The sequence below is a fragment of the Coturnix japonica genome, chromosome 5 (assembly GCF_001577835.2).
Source record: "Coturnix japonica isolate 7356 chromosome 5, Coturnix japonica 2.1, whole genome shotgun sequence".
Classification (NCBI taxonomy): domain Eukaryota; kingdom Metazoa; phylum Chordata; class Aves; order Galliformes; family Phasianidae; genus Coturnix; species Coturnix japonica.
Window position 1 is genome coordinate 37,161,508 of NC_029520.1, and position 5,584 is coordinate 37,167,091.

General features: G+C 43.9%; 1 protein-coding gene across 1 annotated transcript in view; it reads right to left on the reverse strand.

Annotated features, from left to right (window-relative positions):
• Positions 1-1,310, reverse strand: part of STON2 (stonin 2) — a 67,892-nt gene extending 66,582 nt beyond the window's left edge. Inside the window, exon 1 of the mRNA XM_015865117.2 lies at positions 1,199-1,310. The gene's annotated coding sequence lies outside the window, so the exon portion shown is untranslated. The remainder of the gene's footprint in view (positions 1-1,198) is intronic.
• Positions 1,311-5,584: the final 4,274 nt, after the last annotated feature.

Below are 5,584 nucleotides of genomic sequence, written 5' to 3' on the forward strand. Positions count from 1 at the left end.
ACATTTTGAAGCTTGCATGCCCAAACTGGTAAGTGTACAAGATGCAAATTCACAGCAGGCAAGAATTAATCGGATGATTCACAAGCAATGAAATGCTCTTGTTTGCCAGATTTTTGCCTTGACAAAACTAGAAATCATATAGACACACAGAACTGTTTGAAAGGATCCTTCAAGGCTATCCAGTCCAACTCCCTTGCAATAAGCAGGGACACCTATAGCTTGATCAGGTTACTCAGAATTCAGTCCTGCCCTCCAACCAATCCTGTATGCTGACTGTTAGACAGTTATCATCAAATGGCCCAGGAGGTTCTGCAGAATGGAGCTGTAAAGCAACAGTGAAGGAGTCTGGTTTATTTTATTTTAACTCTGCTTTTCATTGAAAAACTACGGACTAAAGAAAAGATGATATAATGGGCCTGAAGGTGAGAAGTTGTGCCCACTTACAGCATGTAAATCAACAGAACAAGGATCAGTGGAGAGAAGTAGAGCTCCAGCAAAGACAGGGATGTAGCTCACAGAACAAGCAAGCGAGCTGCAGAGAGCCGTTTCTGATCGTATGCTGGCATAAAAACTCACTTGGCATGGAAATATGTACTTTGTGCCTTTATAGCCTATAATTTACCAATGGTACTTGAAATAGACTATGGAAAGATGATCGGCAAGTTCTCTTTCCTTCTTACTATCTTAACATGAGAAAGCAACTGACAACGCGTCAGAGTTCCGTAGAATGAAGAAAGGAAAAACCCAACCCGTGAGTAATTGCCCGGAGCAGCGGAGGGGCAGGTGGATGCGGACTGCTTCCCTGCGCTACTCCCAGCACTCATTAACCTTCCAGCACACAGCGCGGGGCGGTACGGACAAGGGAACGCTCCTACGCGGGGCACCGGGCAGCGCTGCCAACACTCCCCCACACCAGCAGCGATGCAGAAGGGTGCGGGAAACGAGGAGGGCTGGCCGAACACGGCCCAAACGGCCACACCGAGGAGCAATACTACGAGCCCAGCGGGAAAAAGCACCACAACAGGGGGCGAGTCTCAGCTCTACGAGAGCAAAGCGGTGCTCGAGGGAAGCTCAGCCAGCAGAGAACACACCCGGGGAAGGCAGACACCCCAGCTCCCGGCCCGGGGCCACCTGAACCGAGTCCAGCTCCAGCTCCCACCTTCCCTCGACCTGCCGCGACGTGCAGCCGACCACCTACCTGCGGGGGTGCAGCTGCTGCTCCTCGAAGCCGCCGCCCGCCGTGAGCACGGCACAGCCGGGGGAGGGGGAGGAGAAGGAGGAGGCGGTGCACTCTGCGCGGCCCCCGGCCCGCCCCACCGGGACACCGGCAGTGCGGGGCCGCCGCCATTGGGCGCTCCCCGGCGGCGCGGGGGGCGGCGGCATCGCCTCCGCATTGGCCGCGGGAGCTGCTGCTCCGCCTTTCCCTGGCAGCGGCTCAGCGTTGGTGCCGACCTGTAGCGAGGGGGAGCCCCAGGGAGGTCGCAAATGAGCGTATGCAGGCTGTAATTTTTAGCCTCATCTCAGTGCCGAGGCTTTTAACGAAAGGCAACTTGGGGACACGCTCACGGGCACCGCGTACAAACACACGCGCAGGTGCTCGTGCACGCACCGCGCCCCTCAGCAGCTTTGAAGAATTGTTCCTGCGAACTGAGGAAGCACCACTTACCGAAGAGCTTCCTTGCAAATTGGAGCTTGCAAGCTGAAAAATGTTAATAACCGTAAACGCTATAATCATGCAAATCCTAACAGCCTTAATTAGTACCGGAGTCACTGAAGGCAAAATAAATAAATAGATGAATAAGTTCTGTAAGTTTAAAACCAGCTCACCTGACAAGAGCTGTTGCCGAACCAGGAATTCTCAAAGGAGCAGCAGCAGCACAGGGCCACCCTGTAAAGCACCGCGCGCGGCAGAGGGCGCAGCTGGTTCACCTCCACCAAAGCTTATCCTGCGTAAGTTCCCAAAGAGGCTACGCACAGTTCACTGCTGGCAGAGATCCATGCTCCAAGGGACTGCAGAAACTGTCAGCCCCTTCCCGGTTCTGGTCAAGCCTTGAGCCTCATTTCTTCTTTTTTACTTCTTTGTGTCTTCCAGACAGGATCAGAATTAGCCATTATAGGTTAACTTTACTCAGTAGCACTGAGGCTGTAAGCATGGTAGCAGGAGCGGTCAGCGGTCTTCAGTAAGAAGTTAGAATATACTTTTTTTCTCCTCTCATCAAAGTAGGGGTTTTTAAAATTTATTTTTAATTCAAACACTCCGAAGAGCCTTGTCTGCCTACTTCAGATAGCTTGGATTTGAAGAACAAAGGTTGTGTCCCTCAGTTTTCTGGTATATACCATAATGTTGCATATTAGCCATAGAAATACAGTATTCTCCTCCTGGTATTCTGATCTGTGATGCAGGCAAATTTAGCAGATGAGACTACAGGGTTAGAGATCATAACATAGATCATAACAATAAACAGAGGTACTGACCAGCTAAAGGCAAGAATCAGTCTGAATCCTATTTAAGTACACACACTCCTACTTTTTCTTTCTTTCTTTTTTTTTTTTTTTCACTCAGCAATGAGGTTTTGTGCTTTTTCTTTTTTAATATGGATATTTTCAAAGGGGAAATGATTTTAAGTTGAAGGAGAGAAGATTTAGGTTGGGTATCAGGGGGATACTCCTTATTATAACAGTGGTGAGGTTCTGGAACAGGCTGTCCAGAGAGGCTGTGGATGCCCCATTCATCCCTGGAGGTGCCCAAGGCCAGGTTGGATGGGGGTCTGGGCAGCCTGATCTAGTATTATATGTCCTAGTATTATATGCCCTGCCTGTGGTAGCAGGGTTGGAGATCCATGATCCTTGAGGTCCCCTTCCAACCCAGGCTGTTCTGTGATTCTGTGGTTATTTCATTTTAAAGATAATACTGCATTGCATTATAAAAAATAATTAATAATAAAAAATCTTAATTAAGCTCCTTTATTCCCACCCAAAACAATGATTCTCAAGCAAGTTTCTCTGCAGATTTAACTGAGTTACGTCAGTTCGCCAGGTGAAATATATTTCATTAAGAAAGGAAATGCCATTGTAACCTCTGGTGAGTGATTTAAGCCCTTGTAGCACCCCAGCAGAAGCCAGTCTCAGAACTGTATGGAAGCACAGACAGAACTACTTATGTTTTAAACACCAATGTGCACCTGCCACTAAATAAATAAATCTGTACTTCACTCACCTGTTTACACCACATCCCACAGAATACAGCCACACATTCAAGCATGTGCCTCAGCCCAGAGCTTGAGAGTACACAGAGCAGTAAGATAAAATACACAATATTGCTTGCTTAACTTCCTTGCCTTGTATAAAAAAGGATGCACATGAGAGGTCAGTTTAAATCCAATAACTCTGCAAAAAGGTGCTGTTTCCTTTAAGACAAGCTATCACCTTCATTTCCTAATCATAGACTGGGCATTTTCAGAAGAAAAGGTTTTGCTCAGGTATCCAGACATCTTTGTTTCATTATCTAAGAGTAAACTACTGTAATCAGTAGCCACAGAGATGGCTGTGATGTAAGCAAATGAGAAGTTTGTGGAATAGTAGAGCTATAAGTGCTATGGTCAGTGTAAGAAATAGGAAGCATTAAATGTTTCATTGTGAAAGTGAGAAGTGCAAGGACAGTTGAAAACTGCAAAGAAATTCATTCATATGACTTGAAAACTTCCTTCCTGTAGCTGCAGAAAAATCTCACAGTACCACAGAGCTCTCCACCAACTAATGAGATGCTACATTAGAGAAGTTTAAGAAGGGACTTTACTTTTAGTTCATAAAGTGATTTATTTTCCTCCAACTATTCACTTTCAGTATTTACCACAGAGGTTTTCAGTTTTGAGCCAAAACATAAATAGATAAGAGCTATGTTTTATAAGGCTGAACATACACCAGAAGCATTTAAAAATGTCTCTCATGAATTTATGAACCAAGAATGACAAAAATAGTGAAGAGCAAAGTTTCAGGGGCTTTTAAAGTCAACATACAGGAAAACAGTTAATATACTGTCATATTCACTAAAATAGTTAACTCAGAGATATGCGTTAACTAAGAGCCTCTTCTTTCTCATTCTGAGAAATTTCTGCCTGGTTATACCCTTTATCTTCTACTGAAGGCCATACTGCTAATAAGACATTCGGGAAGGCTATTTGTTTAGCAAAGTGGCAGAAAAAGCCAACACAGCTGTGCATAGTGAGATCACTACATTTATCTCACTGGGTTTGAATTCTCTTACTATAGGCACCTCCCTTCTGTGCAATGTTTCTCAGAGAAAAACAATCAAAGGAAACTAAAAGTTATTTGTGAAGATCAGTCCAACTGCATATAAAAATCTTGCAATAAACTAATTATCAACTGACTGTAGAATTTATATTTTGCATAGCTACAGTTCCTGATGGACTGTTCAGCCCAACAATCAAGTTGACAAGAACAAGAGAAAATTAACTACTTACATGAAAATTTAGCCCAAGTCCTCAACATATCACAGCAACAACAGTGAAGACAATTAACTACCAGAAAATTCACCAAGCATATAAACTAATTTTAAAGAATCACAGAATTTCAGGGGTTGGAAGGGACCTCAAGAAAGAGTCCAGCCCTCCTGCTAAAGCAGGTACCCTACAGTAGGGTCTCACAGGTAGTCATAGAGTCAGGTCTCAAATATCTCCATAGAAGGAGATGATACAACCTCTCTGGGCAACCTGTTCCAGTCCAGTTTTGTTTATTTGGGTTTTTTTTTTTTTTTTCTTAAGTATAAAAATGTAGTTATTTTTCCATTTCAAGCACAACATAACAACACACTGTTCTGACTTAGTCCTGGAGGGAAGTGATGTAGCAGGTATAGAAGAGGGTGATTTTTAAAATTCTGACTTATCACAACTCAGTAGATTGATATACTTTACAAATAATCAAGAATTAAGTAAGTTCTGCAGCACTTGCCATCCAGTACTTAACCCATCTCTCTCAATATATCCATGATTTCACAGTGTCTGAAGGTGCAGGAATTACTTACTTTTGACTTCTGAAGTTTTTCTTACTCATCCAGGGCACCACTTAATATCTGATGCCCCCTAGTGGCTACAAGCAAACATCGCAGGTAGAAAAAATTCTGCAGCAAACTAATTAGAAACAATTTAAAAAGTTCTCCCACCACAGAAAACAGCGACCTTTTGCCGACACACTTGTCAACTTGTAGCTCAAGCTCAGTGAGCTTTGTTTTATACATCAGGCTCAAGTTGGTTTTAGTATCAGCAGTTTCATTTTGTTTGCTACCTGCAGCAAGTGTTACTAGGCAGCAGGTTTAGCTACTTAGAACTCCTTTTCCTTTTCACCCTCCCCCCCCACATTCATACACCCACAGAAGTCTCCAGCAAAGCTGAAAATAAAATGCATAATTCTCAATTCTCTTTTCTACACCCTCCTAAACTTTTTGTTTTTGAAGAGAAATAAAAGTGAAAGAAACATGAGTACCCTTGTAAGAAGGAATGCATTCAAGCAGTGGCAAATGTCAGTACAAATGATTTACAGTTGACATCCTGTTACCATAAGCACTGTA